Genomic DNA, 22456 nt, shown 5'->3' with positions numbered 1-22456 from the left:
AGCAGATTATTTAGTTCTGCACCTTGAAGTAATGAACACCATTCTGAAAGAAAAACTGCATTTTATCAAAAGTTGCTGGAAAGTTCTTGCTGTGACATGCTTGAGTACAGAATTCTCTTAGTTTCGTGGAGCATGAGACTACCCATCCCAAAATCCCCAGAAACTAAAACTGAATTGTGGACCAATAGACGAGAATATTGTTAGCTCAAGGTTGAACTTTGGAAGTCTTGATGCCTTTTGAGCTTGGCTGTTTTTCATTAGTGAACTAGGTAACATTTTCACTGAAGATGTTGGCTAATGAAACATCTGCAAGAAAACTAAGAGCCTTAGTGAATTAAGGACTTCAGAAAATGGTTTGTCTTCTACTGGAAGCATTGGTTAAGTGAAGAATCTGAACTTCAAATATAACAATAGCGCTTGGGATTCACAGCCGTTCATTAATCCTTAGGATATGGAGCGGAAATCAGGGGAGTTCAAATTTTAAAACTAAAAATAAAATTATCAATTAATACCCTATTTACCTGAAAATAAGACCTATCCTGAAAATAAGCCCTAGCATAAGCTCTCTTCCCCACAAAGTAAACCCTACTTAAGAGCCTGCACAGCCGGCCACTCACTCATTTTGTCTGGTTGTTCACAGTGCCACAGTAGCTATGAAATATATCTGGGGATTTTAACCCAAACCCAGATCTCATGTGTCTTGTCTCATGCTTCAGAGTTGCTTGAACTGTAAAAAGAGTCATAAAATAAATGTGATAAATGTTATCTTAGCTGAGAAAGTGTAATGTTTTGGCAATTTGGAAACCCAGCTGATAAGTCTCATCCATTTTTGCAGTCCACTGAAGTAGACCAGAAAGGGGGGGAGGGAAATACTAAAAAATGATTGGCTACAAAAGTGCTATCAACTATAGTGTTTATTTCTTGGACCATGTTTTGAGTTATCTACAGGATGGGCCTATTGGCGAGAGATGATTTGCATCCCCAGAATTATTTTTAAAAAATGTATTGGCAAACATGATTGTGATGGCTTTAAACTGAATTGTTGACATGGTCCTTGTTACGGCCTAATATCAAATTTAAACACTAAAAAGGCAAAATTTCTCCAATGCTATTTCAGATAGCTGCTCTCCTGCAAGGAAGTATGCATTATAATCAGGCAAAAGTGAGAAACTTCTGATTAAGCTAGACATTCCAAAAAAACCACCCCAAACTCTTTTGATTTCCAATGACCTAATCACTTCAGGGACAAATGAAATGCAGCCCGAATCCTATCTCCATCTCTACTATCTATGGGAGGATGTAGCCCATATAGATTAACAGAATAATGGAGTTGGAAGGGTATAATATAATAATTATAATACAATTATAATTATATAAAATATAATTATAATATTATAATATAATAATGAAGTTGGAGGTCTTCTAGTTCAACCTGTCACATTCAAGGCCTGTGGGCCAGATATGGTCCACGAGGTGCTTAGATCTGGCCTGTGGGGGCCACCCTGGAAACAATGAAGGACCGGCCCATGGGGCCTCTCCCAATGAAAACGGAGCTCAGGAGGGCCTCACACGGCCCTTCTGAGCTCTGTTTTCACTGGCAGAGGGTTACAGGAGGCCATCACAGACAAGAAGGGAGCTTGGGAGGCCATTTTCACTGGCAGAGAGCTCTGGCCACCACAGGCACCCCCAACACAAGTGAGGTCAAGCTGACCACGCCCATCCTGGCCATGTTCTCCCCTCCAAGGTCATACACAATCCTGCCTGGCCCTCAATGAAATCAAGTTTGACACCCCTGCCCAATACCATTCCAGATAAGTGTGTCAACTCGCAAAGCATCCCTGAACTGCTTTCCAGTTGCCAGGAGCAAGAGAGATAGGAGAGCGAACTTCACTGCTGCATCAAGGAGCTGGTATCTCAGTCAAAACAAGGCACATTCCAACTGATACGTGAAGGTCTCCACGGGAACTCACAGTGGCCACAGGGAGTGACTTTTACAACCTGCAAAATTGCTTCATCGGGGAATGTGACTGACGACACACATTGGGGGGAGGGGAAAACAGGTTCAGAGGCAATGCGTGAATTAAGAGATCAGAGTTGGATCAACCTGGTCCGTGTCAGCATGAAGCTCCTAATAAATAACTGGATTTCTTTTGAAGCTTGGCTTGAGGCTCATGATTTAATTAGGGCATCTGTCAGAACGCTGACAAAATGGCCGTCCTCTTAATGTTTGAGTCTTCCTTCTTCCCTGATCTCAAGGTTACCTCTATTCTCCTTCACAAACCCCGAGAAGTCTGAAGAGGCACATCATTGTGCTCTTCAAATAAATGAAAGGAGATTGCATATTCAGACTCTAAGACTCTGAACAAGAAGGACAATTCATAGCAAAGTAGATTTATTACAGTTATTAGGAGAACATTCCTAACAGACCAATTGGACCCAGAATCCTATAACCTAGAGAAAGGGTGGCTACCTTTCATTGGATAAGTTCAAACCAAAGCTGGAGAGCCGTTAGTTCAGAATGCTTCCATTTTGATTAGTACACTGAACAGGGGGCCGGACTCAATAGCCTTCAAGGTCCTTTCTATCACTATTATACTAGGATTATCGGGGTAGAAACCTAACTTTTGTTGCATCTCAGTATTGACCTTCACTTTATGTAGACTCTCTTTTTATCCCATAAATCTAAATGTAGTAGTAATGGCTCAGGATAGACTATCACACTAGTAATAGTGTGACAATAGAGAAATTGTCACACTATTAATATTGACAAATGTAAATTTGCAGACACATTCCTTGTGTATCTAATCATATTTGGCCAAATAAAGCTCTTCTTTTCTCTCCCCTATCCTACCCAACCCTACTCTACTCTCACACAGATTTGTCTGTTGTTGTGGTACATCCTTAAATTTCCTAAATCTACTCGCAAGTTGGAAAAATCCAAAGATATGGGAAACTTTTAGGGAAGGATGTTAGGTTATTTATCATCCAGTCCATCTGGATTTTAATTCACAAGGTACCTAGAGTTGTTTTCCTATCTAACTAAAAAATTGGCATGCTGCCTATAATGTAAATTATCCTACAGTATGCTCAAAGTAGTAATTGCCTATGAGATAAGGAGCGGCTGGCAATTTCTTTTAATGAGATAAGAAACACACTCATTCTAATTAACTTTTAAATCCATCCCAATAGGTAACATGTATCCCACAAAGGGGGTATAAAAGTATAGAGGGGTAAATAATTAAGCAAATCACACCAGTCTTTCTTAGTTTTAGGCCTTTAATGTGTAATATCACATGACCAAACTTGCCACATGAAAGCACCATACTGAACTCAATTAATGGGGTAAATTAATCAAAATCTGTCCAAAACCTAAATGGAGGTGATAAAATTAGAACTTAATTTTTGTTGTTGTGTGTGTGTGTGGGGGGGGGGAGGAAATACATTTTAAGCAATATAAATTTTGCTTTCGAAAACTGGGTTTCTTTCAACACAAAAACAATTTAAAAAGCCCTACTGTCTTGAGGCACTCAGGGGAGTCAAATTCTCTAAGATGACAGGTGTGGGATAATAATTAAAGCTCTGCCTCTTCTATACAAAATCTTCCAGATTTTGACCCACTCATACCTGGCAGAAACTAGGCATTGTCTCGAATCAAGCAGACTATGCATCAGAACTATAATACGTTCTTAATTTCATTACAGGTAGTCCTCACTTAAAAACCAAAATTGTGGCGGGCAGTTCTATGGTTAAGTGAAGCGGGAAATCACATGACCGCAACTGTTCTTTCCTTTTTTTCTGCTTCCCTGTTTCCCCAGTCGCTGGGATTATTAACAAAAAGGGAATTAAGAGTTAATATTTACATTCATGGGAAAAGAACAGATTCCAGGAGAGTAAGCAGGAACACAATGGAGAATGCATTGTTGAATGGCGGCGTACTATACAAACCGCCCAGTGTGTTTACCATTGGGTGTCTGTTTACTCTCTTACAATCCCTTCATCTCCAATCTTTCTACCCTGCAATGGGAGAAGAACAACAAAGCCAGCATTATCTGTAGGCAATTTCTCATGTCTGATGTATTCCCCCCTCCCGCCCCCACCCAAAATAGTGAGATTGGAGAGGAAGAGATTACAGGAGATTAAGAATACAAGAGATTACATAATGGAGGATATACTGGGCTGACTGCATAATGGACTCATGGCTGCCAGTATCAGTGCACTGCTTTCTACTTGTATTCCCAGTTATGTGTCTACTTACTCTCCTATAATCTCTTCTTTTTCAATCTCACTACAGTGCAAAGGGAGGGAAAAATAACAGGCCAGTCGCTAGACACAGGACAATGAGTACTGATTGGAATGTTGGTCAACTGATCGAAGGAATCTGTTAAGCTCGTTAAGTGGGAATTGGTCCCAAAGCTACTTTTTCAGCATTGTCATAAACTGAATGATGCCGTTAGCAAGTGAGGATTATCTGTAAACTAATTTAATAAGAGAAAATACAAGCAGTACTAACTTTAGATAGGAATCTTGTATTCCCTGGGAATCAACCTTACAAAGCTTAAAGAGATCATTACTTTTGAACATCCAAAACAGCTCTTTTATTGAAGAAGATGCCATTGAAATTAAGAGAATAAAATGCATACAAAATATTTGAGGGTAGAAGAACGAGCAGTGTAAACACACAAGTCCCAATTTCTGGAAAGCCAGCTTACCGTTCCAAAATAATTCTACCACTTTCTACTATCAAACCCGCAAAAAATACATACTTCTCTGGGAACTGTAGGAGTTGGAAACCCGTTTCAAAACCTTAAAAACAAAATATGCAAGTTAAATCTTGTGGAATGTTGCCTTTACAAATGTGTTTTGATCCAAAACGAACCCAGGAGAACTACAGCCTAAATCTCAGACTTGAGAATATGAAAACCGGTTCCTACCGTTTGGCTCAGGCTAGAGCCATGAAATAAACAACAGTAAGTTTCATTTCATTTCTACTTCCTTCCCATGCACCATTCACTTCAACAAAGCCATGACCGAGAAGCCTAGCAAAATTACCCCCCTGCTCCAAAATGCCTTCAAATTAAGCAAATCTGGAAACTTGGAATGTTCCAAATTAAATAAAAGCACACTCCCACCTATTTTCTTCTTGAAAGCAATAGGTCCACCCGTCGTAAAAACCACATGGAGATATATAATGTTGTCTTAGATTGTTTCCACTGAAGGAATAGAATAAACCTGGTGCTTTCCAGCTGGGTTTGATTTTTAACTAGCAGAATTCCCACCTGTATCAGCTAATATATTAATAATATATAAAGATTTTAAAAGTTGGGAACCTTTTGTCGCTGCGTTGAAAATTGGTGTTCCTGACCTTCCTAAAAACATTGTTGGCTTGCCGATTAAACCGCAAAAGAAGTGCCTGGCCTCATCCAATGGCGACCCTCCCTTCCTCACTCCAGGGAGATAAATACATGTTTGGTTTACATGTAGAGAGATTGTGTAGCAAATCCTCAATTAAGAAAACACAGCATGTCAAAATTCAGCATCAATCCGCTCCTTGTTTAGCTACAAGAAGATGCTTTGTTTGGATTAAAAAGAGCAACAATGAATTTTCAATAGAGAGCAAGTGGCAGATTGAACAGACACATACACACACAAAAATGTGATTATTGGGATGACTAGATGAGAGGTCCCTTACTCTTTGTCTCATTTTTGGCACCCGACCACGGAAAGCGCTGCTCTCATTTCACAAGGACAAAGTCTATTCAACATGATATGACAGCAAGGCCAGATCTGTGACAAGTGATTATTTGATAGGAAATTGCAAATCCTAGACCTTCAGTAAAGTATATTGATTGATAAGGGTAACACGGCCTTTTAAATGGCTTTGATTGTTCACTGTTACAAAAGCTCTCACCTCAACTGAAGCTGGCACTCAAACCCCACTGTAGCATTAGTTCTCCGTGTCACGCTCACACCTAGTGAGTAGAGGTGTACAAAATTTTCCAAAGTGTTTTGATGTGCTGGGATCAGAAGGAAAAGTGGGTCACAAACCCGATCATATTGACTATAAAATTGAAGCCAGAAATGTCTATTTAAAGGTTGGACCACTTCCAGTTAACATCTGAACAGTCTGTTCTAGTGTTGAGGTTGGAATACAATGATTTTGGGGTTAGGACTTGTCAACGCGGGGTTGACCTCTAAAGCTGTATAAAAACCATAACTGGTTTGAAGACAAGAGATTGGCTGGACAACACCCAGCACCAAGAGATAGAGATGGGCCAGTCTTCCTTTCTTTTTTGTCTTCCTCAAAAAAATTATTTGGAAAAGAAAAAAGAAGAAAAAAGAAAAGACTTTTACACAATAAAAGTATATATTTATATATGCCTTTTTCCTAACTTACTTATTTCCGTACATATTTTCCTGGTATGTGCAGTTGAACCATCAACTGCAGCTTCCACATTATATTTATTTATATATATTAAATTTCTTGAATTGTGATCCATGGCATCACTCTGAAAAATGTGCATTTTGCTCTGTGCATCCCTTTCATACATATTCAGAAGGTATATACACACATATAAATATACACACACATGTATATTTATATGTATGTATGTATGTATATATGTATGTATGTATGTCAGCGTCCCAGTAACACACCCATTGAAAGAAGACTTCTGAGGCACGTAGATTCCTCAAAGAACAAAAGAGAACATGTTTATTGGATACATCATATTGGCACAACTGATAAAAACCAACTCTAAAGGTTCCCACTGTTTTCACTTAATTAAAAGAGTAAAATCCCCCTCCCCCGGTGCCATCAGTCTCATTGTCCAATGAAGATAGCTGGCCGGCTCCTCTCCTCCTTCACCAACCACCTGTTATGATGACCTTGGTTCCCACAGGAAAACTTTTTGTTTTGACTGTTAGCTGGGCTATCTACGTCCCCCCTCCCTTCCCTCTCAGGCTTTGGGGCAACTATGGGGAAGCACAAGATGGCTTTATAACACACACACACGAATTCTGTCAGTACTATCAGAACATATTTCCAGAGAACCACTGAGTCCAATTCAATGTTGGCTGGTTTTTGGTTTTTTTTTTTTTTTGCTTTGGTTTTTCCTCACTTTTTCTTGGAGCAGAGCATTTTCTACAAAGACCAAGTACAGTTTTCAACTGGAACATCTGCAGAACTCAGCTCTAAACAGTGCCGGCCAAATTCTTCCACTGTCTTGCCCCTAAAGATCTTTAATTATGACATATAGTTCCTCTCTTCATTAGATGCCCTATCTAAGCAGATGGTTTGTAATGTGCCCGGACCAGTCTGTGTTTTGGAAATGGACTGTAGAGTATCTGTACTACTTAATTGTTTTAACATTTTCCAGTTTTGCACTTTCCACTAAGAGTCTGGATGGAAAACATATTAGTTGGAATACAGAGTACTGCCAATAACTATTTTTGTCTTTCATGTTATGTTAAAAATAATAGCCAAGCTCTATTTTGGAAGAAACATATCTGGCTGAAAAAGCAGAGGAAATGTTCTTTCTTCTCAGACTGCTATTGGGTGGTTTGCTAGTGTCTCATTTTTAGTTTTAAGGCAAGAAGGAACTGCAATCTATAATTATCAGTCATTTCTTGAAATATAGATTTTGTGGGGCATGACACACAATAATTATTGTTCTCAACCCTTTGGGAGAAAGATTCAACTTCAGTCATTTTAGTCCTCCTTCCATCCTACCACCAGAAGAGAATACTTATAGATCAGGATTGAAACTGTAATATATCTGGTGCTTCGCTGAGCTTTGTGGTGTTCTTGTAGACATTTCATCACCCAACTAGATAACATCATCAGTATTAGAAGGGAGTGGGATTTGCTCTTATTTTTATATACAGTAGTAGTAGTCTGTCTGGTCAGTTGATGATGACAAGCACGAAGATCATGATGATGATGATTGGGGGAGAAAGACGATGGACATTTTGGGGTTTTAGAGGTGCACTTTGGCATAGGATGTCTTATGTCTCTTAAGGGGAGAAAGGGAAGGAAATATGGAAAAGGGCTGACTGAAACTTTGAACGAAGAAATTTCACTCTTTGTATTTTTGTTGCAGGTCTTGACGGCCAAAACAAAATCTAATGGTGTAATCTGAGAATAGCAATAGCACTTAAAACTTATATACCGCTTCAAAGTGCTTTACAGCCTTATCTAAGTCGAGAGTCAAACTATTGCCGCCAACAATCTGGGTCCTCATTTTACCAACCTCGGAAGGACGGAAAGCTGAGCAAAGTTTGAGCAGGTCAGGATCGAACTCCTGGCTGTGGGCAGAATTTGCCTGCAATACTGTATTCTAAGCACTGGACACCGGGAGGCAGGAGGAAGAAATGCAGCCAGGGCATTGATCAAGTAAGAGATATTCAGTCCATAGAAGAAACAGACTTGGGGAAAGCATCTCAGAACAGCAATAGCCTTTAGACTTATATACCACTTCACAGCATTTTACAGCCTTCTTTAAGTGGTTTACAGAGTCAGCATATTGTCCGTAACAATCACGGTTCTCATTTTACTGATCTCGGAAGGTAACAGATAACAGATAATCAGAGTTGGAAGGGACCTGTAGGTCATCTAATCCAACCCCCGGCCCAAGTGGGAGACCCTACACCATTTCTGACAAATGGCAGTCTAATCTCTTCTTGAAAGTCTCAAGTGATGGCGCTCCCACAACTTCCAAGGGCAAGCTGTCCCATTGATTGATTGTTCTCACTGTCTGAAAGTTTCTCCTTATTTCCAGGTTAAATCTCTCCTTCTTCAGTTTCCATCCATTGTCTGGCCTAAAGGCGCTTTAGAAAATAGATTGACCCCTTCCTCCCTGTGGCAGCCCATCAAATATTGGAAGACCGCTATCATGTCTCCCCTGGTCCTTCTCTTTACTAGACTAGCCAAGCCCAGTTCCTGCAACTGTTCATTGTATGTTTTAGCCTCCAGTCCCCTAATAATCCTGGTTGCTCTTCTCTGTACTTTTTCTAGAATCTCAACATCTTTTTTATAATGTTGTAAACAAAACTGGATGCAGTACTCTAGGTGTGGTCTTACTAAGGCTTTATAGAGTGGTACTATATTTCCCTTGAAGGATGGAAAGCTGAGTCAACCTTGAGCTGGTGAGAATTGCAGGCAGCCGGCAGTCACCAGAAGTAGCCTGCAATGCTGCATTCTAACCACTGCATCACCACAGCTCTTATGCATGGGGTGGGATTCTCCAGGTTTAACAACCGGTTTGGTGATCATATGCTTTGTGCGAGCTGTGCGTGCATGCGCAACACTCTAGTAATCCGCTGTGCTGCGCTAATCAGCTGAGATGATATAGGTAGATAAAATGCAAGGGCGGGTTGGCGGGCCCACACAATAGTCACAGCGAACTAGTCCTCTGCCAACTGATTTTCGGAGCAAGTGGTTCTTCCGAACCAGGCTGAACCAGTAGAATCCCACTCCTACTCTTATGGACCCTTCCTAGTTCTTTGAGAAGGGCAAAGACGATGGAGGAAAGAGGCGTTTTAAGATTTGCAAGATTCTGTTAAAGTGAAGATGGTGTTAGTACTGAGCGTTTCCTGCCTAGACTACTTTACAGGGCTACACAGGGGCTTCCTTTGCCGTTCCACTGTCCTGCCCCGAGTCTATTCTAAGTGATTTGCCATCTGAATGATTTCCCCCCTCCCGCCCCCCCAAGGAGGAACAAGGTGGCTTTCATTTAACACACTCGCGCTTTTGAACAGTAATGATATACGGCGCTGGAACTTCGTTTTCCAAATGGGTAATGTGCTAAATATAATGAAATATTTAATGCTGCAGGTGATGTGCCGGCCACATTTTTCAAAGGAAAGAGACGCACGCCGAGAGAAGGGAGTAAATCTTGGCGGGAGCAGTGAGCAGCAGACGCTCAGAAATTCTGCTGAGGGATTACATTTTCAGGCTTTTCTTCATCCTTTTTCACCTACGGCACTATTTCCCCTTACTAACGTAAGAAAAATTGATTATTGCTGCTTAGGAAGTCTTTTCTCCTTTTCTGTTTTCATATTCACCTATAGTTTGTGAGAATGCCCTTGGGAACTCCAATTTATCCCCATCAGCAGTTCATTATGATGTTAGAAGCGGTGGGTGCGAAGTTTCAATGTGGAGTTGGAAATACATGAACTCAGAAGGAAAAATATAATTATTTTTTCACAGCTTGGCAAGCTGAAAGGGAAACTCATATTTATTTATTTTATTTACAGCCAGTTTGGTACAATGGTTAATGTTAGAACAACAAGGTTACCTAACGTAGTTTGGGTAAAAATAATATATAATGGGCCAATCATTAGAAGATTATGAGTTCTAGAGCCGCCTTAGGCATGAAAGCCAGCTGGTGACTTTGCACCAATCACTAGGAGACTGGAAGTTCTAGTCCCACCTTAGGCATGAAAGCTGGCTGGGTGACTTTGGGCCAATCATTAGGAGACTATGAGTTCTAGTCCTGCCTTAGGCATGAAAGCTGGTTGGATGACTTTGGGCCAATCATTAGAAGACTATGAGTTCTAGAGCCACCTTAGGCATGAAAGCCAGCTGGTGACTTTGCACCAATCACTAGGAGACTGGAAGTTCTAGTCCCACCTTAGGCATGAAAGCTGGCTGGGTGACTTTGGGCCAATCATTAGGAGACTATGAGTTCTAGTCCTGCCTTAGGCATGAAAGCTGGTTGGATGACTTTGGGCCAATCATTAGGAGACTATGAGTTCTAGTCCCGCCTTAGCCATGAAAGCTGGTTGGATGATGATGGATCAGACATTCTCTCTCAGCTCAACCAACACAACCAGAGAACTGTGCCCCCAAACACTGTCCCACATTCACTACAAGTCCTGGAGCAAAACTCTCACGTGCACCTTCAGAAGCCTCTGGCTGCGAGTAGTTCAGTAAGACAGGTTAACCAAACAGCAACCAGGGCCAGGGTGGGATTGTTTCATTTTATTTTATTTCAATAGGAACAGAAAGCTTTTGCCGTGAAATGTGATCATTCTCTATCAAAAGTATTGTATGAAAGCAGAACACAATATAATTTTTGTTGCCTTGCTTTCTTCTTTTTTCCTTTTTTCCTCTGTGATTTTTACATTCCTTTTTGCACTTGATTCTATTTTGTTAAGTAAAAGAAATGTTTGATATTCAGGGATCAATGCAGTCCTTTACATGGTCAAGCAACGCCAACCATGGGTCAGAGAGAAATATTTCAGAAAAAGAAATCTAAAATATACAAAAGCCTTTCCTCCATGCCCCCATGATCTGGCAAATTAGGGAATGACACTTTTCCGCAGCAAGAGCCGGATAAGGTATTATGAAATCCTGATTCTTGTTCAGGGATGTGGGGAGAGAGAGAAAGAAAGAGAAAAAAGACAGATTTTTTTTTTTTTAAAAGGATATATATATACTATAGCATTAATTTAGTTATTGGTCAGTACTGCCCATGGAGCTACAACACAAGAAAATAATGACGTGGGAAAATATCCGAACAAAGCTGAATACCATACATGTAAGTACCCGCGAAAACTTAAGAAAAATATATACACACACACACACACACACATATATACATACATACATATAAATATAAATATAAATATGTGGATCTTTGGTTGTTCGGGTTTTCTCCCACGTAAGATTCGAAGTATCTAGGCAACGTTTCGATGAAGTCTCATTCATCATCTTCAGGCTTCTGTCTTCGGCTCTGTGCTTCTCAGAGTGATGTGAGATTGCAGCTGCTTCTTCCTTTTAACTGCTAGTGGGGGTGTGACTTGATTGGGTGGGGGCTTGGCTGTGTTCTGATTGGGTGGGGGTGTGTTCTCATTGGTAGGGGGTTTGGCTGTGTTCTGATTGGTTGGGGGGTTGGCCGTGTTCTGATTGGCTGGAGCTCCATTTTTGCTGGCCGGGGGTTGCCGGAGGCCGTCGCAGCCGAAAATGGAGCTCGGGAGCCTGTTTTCGCTGGCAGAGTACTCAGGCCATCACAGACCTCCCCCTCCCAACATGAGTGACATCGAGCTGGCCACCCCCAGAGGTCCAACACAACCCTGATGCAGCCCTCAATGTTGTTGTTGTTGTTGTTAGCTGTGAAGTCATGTCCAACCCATCACAACCCCATGGACAATGTTCCTTCAGGCCTTCCTGTCCTCTACCATCCCCCGGAGTTCATTTAAGCTCACGCCGACTGTTGCAGTGAAGAAATGGAGGCATTGACAGATTTTATTTTCCTGGGCTCCAAGATCACTGCAGATGGGGATGACAGCCAAGAAATTAAAAGATGCTTGCTCCTGGGGAGGAAAGCTATGGCAAATCTAGACAGCATACTAAAAAGCAGAGACATCACCCTGCCAACAAAAATGCATATAGTCAAGGCTATGGTTTTCCCAGTTGCAATGTATGGCTGTGAAAGCTGGACCATAAGGAAGGCTCAGCACCAAAGAATGGAGGCCTTTGAACTCTGGTCCTGGAGAAGACTTCTGCGAGTCCCTTGGATTGCAAGGCGATCAAACCGGTCAGTCCTAGAGGAGATCAACCCTGGCTGCTCTTTAGAAGGCCAGATGCCAAAGATGGATTTTTTTAGTTGAATCCAAATGCCCAGTCTTCTGATCCATCCTGCCTCTTCTCATAAATGGTTGATTAATTTGGGATGTGTGCTTGGTAACTCAGATCTAAGGTTTAGTTTGTTATAAACTAAAGCAGGAGTCTCCAAACGTGGCAATTGTGAGACTTGTGGACTAACTCCCAGAATTCCCCAGCTAGAGTAGCTGGGGAATTCTGGGAGATGAATATAGCATTCTGGGAGTTGAAGTCCACAAATCTTAAAAGTTTTGGCCAAGTTTGGAGACCCCTGCAACTTCAGGAACATCCAACATATTGGAAGTAACAAGGCAAGTTAGCTTTCTTGCACCGGTTCCAGTATAATGGGTTTTCCATACAAAGGGAAAATCAGTCTGAGAAGCTTTCTTTTAGCACTAGAAGTATGCTGGGTGCCTTGTTCCTGAACTGCACAGTTCCTTATGAAAGTACAATTGAATAGAAAATGCAGAAATTGTATGAAACTTATTAAATCAAAAGTGCTGATTTATATTTTGCTCTCCGAGGCCAAAAAACCAAAACTGGTTTGACAACTCAGAGGATAGGGCAGCCAACGACAGAACTATCTGAAGTACTGGAGTTGACTTCGATGAGGTGGATTTGACCCATTGTTATTCCCAGGAACCTTTTCCCCACAGAAGAAAAAAAGAAAATTGTTCAATGCTAGGTCAATTACAAAGAAGGTGATGATATACACCAATAAAAAGGCCCAGCACACAGAAGTGACATCACATACAATATACGAGGAGGAAAAGAATGGTATTTAATAGTTGATGTTACCCAGGGAGAAGAATAAATCTAGAATGACAGGAACATTAATAGCATGTCACCCAGTCCCTATATTTTATTAACTCTTTGTGGGAAGAGAAGAGCTCAGCACTTTTTGAAATATAACCTTTCTTTAACAAATTAACACAACAAACAGTGATGACCACTTTCGTTGTACCATATTAAAAATTATATCTTCTTCCTGGGAAGGATGGATGGAAGGAAGGAAGGAAGGAAGGGAGGAAGGAAGGAAGGAAGGAAGGAAGATGCCATTTCATGCTTAATTCAGTCTATCTTGTCTACAATGAAGGGATCTCAGAACCGCCAATAGATGCAGATCCAGATAGAAAAAGTTGCTTAAAAATCCTGCATTTGGCCACTTAGCCCAAAAGTATTAACCCAAAATAATTTTTCAGGTTAAAATCATAACATAAACACAGTCTTTCAGCCTAATGTGTCACTAGGTTATGGTGAAAAAAAAAAAAAGGTAAGAATATAGTTTGGAGGAAGAATAATGTAGAAGTCGCATCACCTACACTCGATTTGATAACGGAGGTGAGTGGGTAGAAGGGTTACAGGCATATCCTAAGTTCTTGATGGAGAAGACTGGGGAAAGTAAGCAGCTCTCTTCCATTTGTATTTCCACTGTATTTCCAAATTCCTATTAGACCAACCGTATGGCACGGATTGTGTCATACGATATTGTTCACAGGGAAGAGGTGGGACTGCTTTCATCATCTCATTTTGTCCCTTCCTTTTGGCCTTCACCTGAGCAGCAATGTGTTCTGACCCACGCCCTTTTCCAACAAATCAAACACAATCCAAATAAAACAGAAACCTTGTAATGCTTTTGCAAAATAATTAGCTGTGATAAGCACAAGCCTTGCCAAACTGTGCAAGACTTGCCAAAAGATAACGGACAAGAAATAATTTGCAATACAAGAATCTTCAAATACAAACTCAGGATACTGGAATGTCCACGAGGCTGGAGTTTCAAAACGTTTTTGCCTTCTGCAAAGTACGTTCGTTCACAGCTGGCTTTTATCTTCTTGAAGGAGGGGGCCATTACCTTGCAGCCTTACTCCCGAGTCGTCCATGCTGTTGTAGCTGCTCTTTCCTCCGAGCAATCCTGCACACACACGCACTTGGCACAGACTCCTCGGGAACCTCCTTTTCACTGCTGTCAGCCCCCACAATCTCTGAAGGCAGCAGTCCACTCCCTAATGGTCCTGACCCCTCATCTGAGTCCTCGCTCTCTTCAGCTGTCTGCACCTGCTGCCGGCTAACCGCAAGAAATGTTAGCACACAATCAGAGAGCACATGCCACATGTGCTTCCTTATATATACTGCCTTGGTGAGTTCACACTGAATACTGCACCCAGTTCTGGTCACAATACAAAAAAGATGTTGAGAGTGGAAAGAGTGCAGAGAAGAGCAACAAGGATGATTAGGGGTCTGGGAGCTGAAACATGATGAATGGTTGCAGGAACTGGGTATGCATAGTCTACTGAAGAGAAGGGCTAGGGATGACATGATAGCAATCACCCAACATTTAAGGGGCTGTCACAAAAAAATGGGACAACTATTCCCCAAAATACCTGAAAGGAGGAAAAGAAGCAATGGATGAAAACATAATGGAAAGACTGTTCCAATCTAGAAATAGGGAGTGAATCAGTGGAACAGCTTCTCCTCTGAAGCTGAAGGTGCTCCATCACTTGAAGTTTTCAAGAAGAGACTACACAACCATTTGTCTGAAATGGTACTATAGGATCTCCTACATGAGCTCAGTGTTGGACTAGAAGACCTCCAAGGTCCCTTCCAATTCTGTTATTCTGTATCCACAAAATTGCTCGGTATCCAACTTGTTCTTTTACTGGACAGAGTAGGAGATGCTTCCTTCCAGCCAGATCATCACCATCACCATCTTTTAACGACCCCATAATCCCTTGAAGGGTGGTGTCTGGGCAACCGAACAGAGCTAGCAGAATGTTTCAATGGCCGGATGCCTTTCCTTTGTCCAACACGGAGTTTTGTTCAGCAGATATATATCCCCAGTGTGCCTAGAGAGAGAAAAATCTGCGTCTACCAAGGATCGAACTCACAGCCTCCTGATTGTGAGGTGAGAGCTCCACCTCTAGGCCACTGCACCACTCCATGCTTCCTTCTAGATGTCCTCAAATTATTCCAAGCCAAATCTTCGGCTCCTTTCAGCTATGGCGTACAGGTTAGATCATTCCTCAGCTTTGCCCTCTGGGTTCCGTCCAGTCCAAATTCTTCAGGATATTTCAGATACCTTGTTATGTCCCCAAAGTAACCTTATATCTTGAATCAGGAACAATGAAGGCAGAAGAGAGAATCTGGCCTTAATTTCTACCTACTGGTTTCAAATGGTCTTCTTACTTGAGGACTCCCACTCCCCCCCCAACAGTGGCAGATAAGTCTTTCTGGATGAATTCTCTGTTAAGCAAATGAAAGACATATGGTTTTTCTCCACAAGGAATAATAAAAAGGGGCTATGTCCAGGCAACGTTGCTCATTAAACAATGTGTTATGGCTGCAGAGTGCTAAACTGAGCAGAGCTCCGATCTTGATAATGGCCAGTGGATAAGATGGCTTCTAAAGCCTACCTAATACCTCACAAAATTGGTTCATGCCAGCATAGAAGCACCTTTACCCTTGACAAGGTGCCCTTCCTTCAGCCGTGCCAGAGAGGAGATACAAAAAAACAAAGCCTCCTATTCAGAATGATAATTTTGTAATAGTTCTAGTTTCTTCTTGATTTATCTCTGTTCAGGATTAGTTTGCCTATCATATAAACTTTTTGCTATGCCTTTTTATTACATCGGTTTTTAGTTCTTAATGTGACAGTTGTGATTAATTTTGTAAGTTCCTTCTTTATTGTGTGTGTGGGGTTTTTATATTAAAAATTATATTGCACTGCTCCAGGAGGGTATTTAGCCATAACTAAGTTTTAAAGTTTCAAGTTAAAGCTAGGTAGAAAATTCTCCATCAAATTTCTCCACGTTCCTGGAGGGAAAGGAGAAATTCTCCAATAGTTTGTGAAAGGATGTTCTTCTTTGACAGATTTCTTTAGGATATATAATGAAATGTGGAAAGTCTGAGGTTCTACAAACTGAAGAATGAAAACAGTGTGGCCAAATCATGTTTTTCAACCCTTCCTTCCTTCCTTCCTTCCTTCCTTCCTTCCTTCCTTAATACCAATGATATCTCTTTGGATTTCTTGTCTTGTGATTCCATACCATACTGTCATGACCCAGGGTAGTATACAAAACAAACACAGTCACAGAAAACAGGTGAAGCCCCTTTTATTCCCTCACTTTGCTTCCAAGCTCCGAATATTCTTGATGGAAGCAAAAAAAAAAACCTCCCACACAAACTCCTACACAAGAAGAAGGAAATAAGCAACACAAACCAGGCAAGATAAGGGCTGGAGGATGTCCAGAGATAACACACACTGGGAAGGACACCAAACTCAGAGAGGAACCATAAACTAGAGATATTTCCATGCTTTGTTTCCAGTGTTCGCCTGTACACATGTCCAACCTCTTATTCGGTTGTCACAGCTGCAGCCCATGAAGAGGGTCAAGGCCCTCTCCTCCTGAGTAGACCACATCTCCCTTATCCTCTCCTCCCTGTGTGCCCTAGGATGGAGAGGGGATGGGCCTGGGTCCTCCTCTGACTGCTCAGCTGGCCTCTGCCCTTCCCCAGCCTCCTCCACCACCTCCGGAGCCACACCATCACTCCCTGTCAGCTGTTCCTCCTCTCCTCCAGAGTCAGTCTCCACCAGGGGCATGACACATACAATGCATATGCAAAAAGAACATGAGGTAAACCCAGAAGATGAAGAGACAACATGAAAGGGACACTACAACAGCATCAAATAACAATGTTTGAGGCAACCAGAAGAGCAAGAACCAGAATATGATCACAACTGAGCTGAAAATTTATGTTGCTAAGTGAAACATTAGTTAAATGAGGTTTCCCCCATTTTACAATCTTTCTTGCCACAGTTAAGTGAATTGTTAGTTATTAAGTTAGTTACGGTTATTAAGTTAGTAACCCGGTTGTAAGTGAATCTGGCTTCCCCATGGACTTTGCTTGTCAGAAGGTCGCAAAAGAGGATCACATGACCCCAGGACACTGCAACCGTCATAAATATGAGTCAGTTCCCAAGCATCTAAATTTTGATCATGTGACCGTGGGGAATGCTGCAATGGTCATGAGTGTGAAAAATGGCCATAGGTCACATTTTTTCAGTGTTGTTGTAACTTTGAACGGTCACTAAATGAACTGTTGTAAGTCAAAGATTACCCGTACAAAACAAGCTGCAGCACAAAGCTCCTATTTAGTTAAACGCGGCTGAACTTTTATGGGAGGCTCAGAAGCTCTGCAGCTATAAATAATATCGCGAAGCCATTATGAGTATCGCTGTCCGCGGCTGCTTTTGATGGCCTTATTTTAAAACGATGGAAATGATTTTGTCCTTTACTTTGTCAGTATCTTTCTAATGAGCAGACACAATGGATACTCCTTTTGCCCTTTGATGTGAACAGTAAGAGACTTTTTTTTTTGCTAAAGGTGACCTACGGGGAAGCTTGAATGAAACTTCTCACAGTTCCAGGTACGCAGAAACAAAAATATGAGATGCATCTTCAGTCAGTAAGAAGGTGCAATCAGGTGTGATCGTATTTACTCTGTAGTAGTAATGGTTAAGGAATAAAGCCCATTTACCATCCTGTTTTCCTGAAAATGCAACCTACCCTGAAAGTAAGTTCTAGCTTGATTATTACACATGGACCCAATATAAGCCGTGCCCCCTGAAATAAGCCCTAATTAAAATCCTGCCCACTCCAGAGTGCATGGGTAAAAATTAAGCTAGGATAGGGATGGTGGTGGTGGTGGTGGAACTTCTCTACTATTTACCTTGATAGTTGTAGCCAGGCCTTGCACACTCACCTGCCTTGCCGGCCCATTTCTTCTAAAGCCGGCAAGGCTTTCTTGAAGGCCTTTGTAGATGATAACAAAGCTCCAGATCGATCCTGCAGAAGAAGTTTCTGAAGGCCTCCGACAGCACAAGGAGGACAGGGTGACGCACGCACGTGAAGTTAGTCAGCGGATAACATCCCCTGAAAATAAGACCTGGTGCCTTTTTTTGGTGGCAAAAATATATAAGACAGGGACTTATTTTCAGAGGACCAATTGTGGTAGTTATTGTATATGATGATTTTGCAGTATTTGCAAGTATTCTCCAGCCAGCATGATCATTGGAAAGGATTCTGGGAACTGAAGCTCAAAACTCTGTAAAGAACCCAAGTTGGGGAAAGTAATATTGGTAACTAAATCTGTAGCCATTTGCGAAGAGTATATTTTGCTCTCCTAATCCAATCAAGCTTCTCATACGGAATAAGGACAAGTTGGTTGCTTCCATATTCCTGCCTGCTTGCCTTTATTATAATTACAAATAACTCAAGATAGTGAACATATCCAACCACACCTTCTTTTTCCTGTTTTCCCCACAATAACAACTCTATGAGGTTATTTGGGCTGTGACAGAGTGATTCACCCAAGTTCATTGAGCTGGCTTTCATGGCTAAGGTGGGATTAGAATTCACGGTCTCCTGGTTTCTGGCTTCATGTTTTGACCACTAAATCAAACTCCCTCTATTCCTTCCATCCTTCCTTCCTTCCTTCCCTCCCTCCCTCCATTCAAAAAATGGACTTAAGGACTACTTACAAAAGCAATAAAATATATGAACTAAGTGCTTACAAAAGCAATAAAATAGAACTAAGCGGCTTTAAGAATTTTGACATTTTGCCACCTGGTACTATACTGAAATTCTTGGTCTTCTACCAAATTATTGTGCTGTCTTATCTTAGAATGGTAGGTTAATTTTGCTATCTTTTTATTTAATACTTGCTGGATAAACTCTGAAGTTGGAAAACTGTAAGTAGTTATTTGGGAATAAGCCCCACTGAATCCAGTGACATCAACTTTGAGCTATATACATTATCTGAAGAACATCAATTTGCATGTATGTATGTAGTGGTGTGTGGTGGTGTACATACATACATGCCCCTTTCATTCTTCATTTTAACATGAGAAAATGCCTTCCCAGTGCAATTTTGAAAGACTACAGAATGGACTAATAGGCTCTTTAAATACCTTTTCTATCAAGCTGTAACTCTTAATTTTAAATTTTAATTTTAATCCACGCTTTAGGAAGAAGAAGTCAGAATCAGAATAAGAGAATTGGAAGGGTGCTTTGAGGTCTTCTAGTCCAACCCCCTCCTCAAGCAGAAGACCCTGTATACTATTTCACACAAATGGTCGTCCAACTTGAAGACTACAAAAACCTTGATACAGATTCACACGGAAGTATGTATTTAGTCAACAAAAAACACTGAAAGAAAATGTCATCAGTTATGGAAAAATAAGTAGGGGTTGGCAAGTGCATCATCAATGATGATTTTTTTTTTTTTAGAAGAAAAATTCTGCTTAAGAAGATAAAAATAAATCAGGTATTGGGACTTCCGGTTTGAGCTTCTTCAGCGACAGACCGAAACCTCGTCTCTGTGAGGCTTCGATCCGTGCTCGCCGCTGGAGCGCCCCGAGCCGGCTGGTTTTGAGGCTAAGCCACCACATAGAGGTGGTGAAGAGGGGGGAGACTGCCAGCAGGGTTGAGGAGAGCTGCATCTCTCCTCCCCAGCTGGCCATTACTCCCTTTCCCGAAGGCGGTTGCAGTGGTGGTCAGAAATGGCCACCACAAAGAAGAACTTGACCGGAAAAGAATGTGCAGGAGGAAGATAAGAAGAGAAAGTTTTGGTTGACCGGGTCAAACAGCAAAAGCAACAAGCAAGGTACCCTGGAATTGAAACTGTTAAAAAACAATAACATTGTTCCCTAAGATTTTTAAGCTGCAAAGGAGAGAGAAAAGGGAAAAGATTTGGTTTTCTCCTTTTCCTATACTGACAGCTAAGAGACTTAAGCAAGAAATTGGGAAAAAATCCACTTTGACATTAATAGGCATTTAATGCTGAAAATAAAAAGTCAAAGGGATAATAAAGATTTCTGGATAATTAAAAGCTTTTGAAAACAGGAAAGGAGAGAAAAAGAATAAAAGGGTAGGATCTGGAAGGGAGGAGACTGCCTGGAATTTAAAAAGAACCTACAGCAAAATCTCAACAAGACTTCCAAAAGATACATTCCAACTGAAATATCGCAACAAAAACCCCAGGAAGAGAAAGTCAAAAAAGAAATAAGAAGATATAACTCGGGACTATCTGGATTACTTGATGATTCTTGGTTATTGTTTTGAATGACTAAAATCAATCGGGTAGTTGTTTAAAACTGTTTAAAATGGCTCCACTTTTAGAAGAACTGAAAATGGAACTTAAAAAGTACAAAGAAGATGCACAAGAAGGGAGAGGTTCTTTTGGCTTCGTATTTCAATTTTTCGAAATGGAGATTTGGAATTATGAGAAACAACAAGAAATGCCTGCAGAACAAGAAGATTGCGACAAAGAAGAAGCCATCTTTAATGAACAAGTAATCTTAGGGGGGTGCAAAAAAGGAAAGGGGGGAAAGAGAATGGAAAGTTTAAGATTGGGAAAAACAACTCCAAAAAAAATAGAGTGAAAAATAAGTATAAAATCAGAAAGCAACAGAAGAGGGAAATGCAGAAGAGAGAATTAGAAGTAGAGAGACAAGGGGGTAAAAAGGGGAGGGAGAAGATGAGAGGGAAAAAAGAAAGGAAAAGAAGTTATAAAGGACAGAAGCAAAATATAGAGAAATAGGGCCTATTTAGAGATAATGGGTGAAAACTTAATGGAAAAAGGGATTCTGCAAAGGTACATAAGATAGTATGGTTATATTAGAAACAGAAATAATTTTAGAAAATATGAAACAATGTATGATTAAAATGTTTGATAAAATAGCTATTGTAATTCAGTGGAATGCTTGTCAATAAACAAATGTAACAAAATGAATATTTAATGATTTACAAAACATATGTGAAGAGAAATAAGGGAAAAATTAATTATGGAGATTATATATGTCTTTAAGGAAGTATGATATTTAATTGAAAAGAAGTGTTAAAGATGTTAAGATTCTAATGATTATTAATGATAGAACTGAACTGGAATGAGGGTTTATAATTACATATATTTACAATCTTTCTTTTTTTAAAAAAGAATATAGTGTGTATTATAGGAATGTACCAAGCAGAATTCGATTGGAAGTTATGTATTACGTATTATATTGAAGGTCATAACCTTAAGGTATATATTGAAGTTTAAATAAGAGTTGAATGGATGTAATTAAACGATATAAAGGTATCATACTCCAATTAGTAACTACAGGAGAAAATTTGTTTAATGAGAAAAGATAATATGAAATTGAAACAGAACAGACAAAAGTATAAATATAATGATTTGAATTGAGATGAGATAATCAAAATAAAATTGAGAAAATTAAAAGAGGGGAAAAACTATATAGAAAATGTAAAATAGTATAAGATATGGAATAGAACACAAAAAGGAGCATGAAATTGAGTTTTGTGTCTGTATAAAGAAGTTCAACCCAGGACCATGCTATTTTCAAAAAAGATGTTTTACTTGTATTTTGTATGTGTGAAAACCCAAATAAAACTTTATTTAAAAAAAAAATCACGTATCAGCACTCCTAACATTTGTAACTTTTCATCATATACATTCTGGTCCAATGATGCCTGATTTTTTTTTAAGCATCCATTAATTGCCTGGTTTTAATTAGCATCATGGGTCACTAAACTTTGCTTCAGCAATCCACTTTTCAAATGATTATATGACCTTGAATAGATACACACACACACACACACACACACACACACACACAGAGTATTCAGCACGTTCTGACCAGTTCTGGAGAACCGGTAGTGGAAATTTTGAGTAGTTTAGAGAACCGGCAAATCCCACCTCTGACTGGCCCCATCCCCATCTATTCTCTGCCTCCCGAGTCCCAGCTGATTGGCTGGGTCTTCTTTTGTTGCCCTGTACAGGAGAATGGAG

At 40.5% G+C, this 22456-nt stretch overlaps 1 protein-coding gene and 1 long non-coding RNA gene across 9 annotated transcripts in view; one reads left to right on the top strand and one right to left on the bottom strand.

Annotated features, from left to right (window-relative positions):
- The window catches only part of FAT3 (FAT atypical cadherin 3), a 541042-nt gene that overhangs the window by 220084 nt on the left and 298502 nt on the right, over positions 1 to 22456 (bottom strand). The gene's annotated exons all lie outside the window — the stretch shown is intronic.
- Positions 19641 to 21069, top strand: LOC148125242 (uncharacterized). Its single transcript, XR_015744258.1, has 2 exons — positions 19641 to 19787; positions 19894 to 21069. It is a non-coding gene; the product is annotated as an uncharacterized LOC148125242 (long non-coding RNA).

The sequence above is a fragment of the Pseudonaja textilis genome, chromosome 7 (genome assembly GCF_049901715.1).
Source record: "Pseudonaja textilis isolate UNSWEBS1 chromosome 7, rPseTex1.2, whole genome shotgun sequence".
In the NCBI taxonomy this organism is placed as follows: domain Eukaryota; kingdom Metazoa; phylum Chordata; class Lepidosauria; order Squamata; family Elapidae; genus Pseudonaja; species Pseudonaja textilis.
This window is presented reverse-complemented; position numbering and strand designations above follow the sequence as displayed.